General features: G+C 43.6%; 1 long non-coding RNA gene across 1 annotated transcript in view; it reads left to right on the forward strand.

Moving 5' to 3' along the window:
• LOC111967381 (uncharacterized) overlaps window positions 1-2,350 on the forward strand; it is a 79,948-nt gene that overhangs the window by 40,144 nt on the left and 37,454 nt on the right. The window lies entirely within an intron of this gene.

Below are 2,350 nucleotides of genomic sequence, written 5' to 3' on the forward strand. Positions count from 1 at the left end.
TAGGGCTCGCTTCGAGAAAATAACACTGAAACATGTATGAGAGCACAGATGTACCGGAGATGTGATCAGGCTCTCCGCAGCCGATGTGAGTAAGACCTTTATACAGGCAGCAGGGCCAGACGGATTACCAGGACTTGTACTGCGAGCATGCGCTGACCAACTAGCAAGTGTCCTCAATGACATTTTCAACTTCTCCCTGTCCGAGTCTGTATACTAACATGTATTAAGCAGACCACCATAGTGCCTGTGCCCAAGAACAATAAGGTAACCTGCCTAAATGACTACCGACCCGTAGCACTCATGTCTGTAGCCATGAAGTGCTTTGAAAGGCTGGTCATGGCTCACTCAACACCATCATCCCAGAAATCCTAGACCCACTCCAATTTGCGTACCACCCAACAGATTCACAGATGATGCAGTCTCTATTGCGCTCCACACTGCTTTCCCACCTGACAAAAATAACACCTATGTGAGAATGCTATTCATTGACTACAACTCAGCGTTCAACACCATAGTGCCCTCAAAGCTCATCAAAGCTAAGACCCTGGACTAAACACCTCCCTCTGAAACTGGATCCTGGACTTCCTGACGGGCTGCCCCCAGGTGGTAAGGGTAGGTAACAACACATCCGCCACGCTGATCCTCAACACAGAGGCCCCTCAGGGGTGTGTGCTCACCCCTCCTGTTCTCCCTGTTCACCATGACTGTACGGCCAAGCACGACTCCAACACCATCATAAAATTCCCGATGACACAACAGTGGTAGGCCTGATCACTGACAACAACGAGACAGCCTATAGGGAGGAGGTCAGAGACCTGGCCGTGTGGTTCCAGGACAACAACTTCTCCCTCAAAGTGATCAAGACAAAGGAGATAATTGTGGACTACAGGAAAAATAGGACCGAGCACACCCCCATTCTCATCGACGGGGATGCAGTGGAGCAGGTTGAGAGCTTAAAGTTCCTTGGTGTCCACATCACCAACAAACTAACATGGTCCAAGCACACCAATACAGTCGTGAAGCGGGCATGACAAAACCTATACCCCCTCAGGAGACTGAAAAGATTTGGCATGGGTCCTCAGATCCTCAAAAGGTTTAACAGMTGCACCACGAGAGCATCCTGATTGGTTGCATCACTGCCTGGTATGGCAACCGCTCGGCCTCCGACCACAMGGTACTACAGATAGTAGTGCGAACGACCCAGTACATCACTGGGGCCAAGCTTCCTGCCATCCAGGACCTCTATACCAGGCGGTAAGCATTCAAAATATAACGAGTACTGTTAGTTGTCAGGAAAAATGTATGGAGTAAAAAGTACAGTATTTTCTTTAGGAATGTAGTGAAGTAAAAGTAAATAAAAATAGCAAAGTACAGATACCAAAAAATTACTTAAGTAGTACTTGAAAGCATTTTTACTGAAGTACTTTACACCACTGCTCAATTGAGATCATTTCCACTCTGCCACATAGGTCTGCACGATATGGGCAAATAATCTAGGAATTATTTTTAACCAAATGTTGCAATTGCGATTTGACTTGTGAATTAGAGCAAAACTGTTGGAATCATGGAAATAGAATGACWATTCTAATWCTATAGTTAGAATATAATAGTGGGCACTTTGAATACATTGTTGTTTGAGATGACAACGAATTAAAATGCCAGGGAGGAGTTATTGTGACAGGGTAGGAACTAAAGTGTTGACAAGTGTTTCCTAGGAGACTCTATAAGCTTTGGATACATTGCATGTTTTCTCTTCCTCTTTGATTTTGAAGATACTGTTGCACAAACACCATGCTTATTCAGGTCTACACCATCACTGGTATTATCAGGCTGTATTAGCTAGCTACGTTTTCTTTTACTCAGTACAATTATTAGCTAGCTAGCTATTAGCATTAGCAGCTAACAATTAGCATCTCACAAGATTTAGGGCAACTTGCTAAGAAAAGACAAACTAGCTGTTTCTGATATAAGAAACACAAACTAATAGTGTCTTTATAGAACACTAGTGGATTTATAATAAGAAGCAAAGTGAAAACAGCATTGTTGTCATGAACATTGTTGCATGTGCTGCGTAGACCATGCAGACTGAACGTAAGTGTCTCGGGTTGAGGAACATCAAATGCGCTCTGAGTGACAGGGGGTGTGGCTAAGTCTGTGTGGAAAGTGGCACAGAGAGAAAGAGCGGAGAGAGATGACTCAAGTAGTGAAGTAACTATAAAAATTGACATTACACATGGCATATCACATTTAACAAACCAAACATTCGAATACCGTATAGAAGGTAAAGTAAAAACCCAACCGGCTCATGCATCCATGTTTTTTATTTTTCTATCTTTTTTTTAAACGGTAT

The sequence above is a fragment of the Salvelinus sp. IW2-2015 genome, linkage group LG8 (genome assembly GCF_002910315.2).
Source record: "Salvelinus sp. IW2-2015 linkage group LG8, ASM291031v2, whole genome shotgun sequence".
NCBI lineage: Eukaryota > Metazoa > Chordata > Actinopteri > Salmoniformes > Salmonidae > Salvelinus > Salvelinus sp. IW2-2015.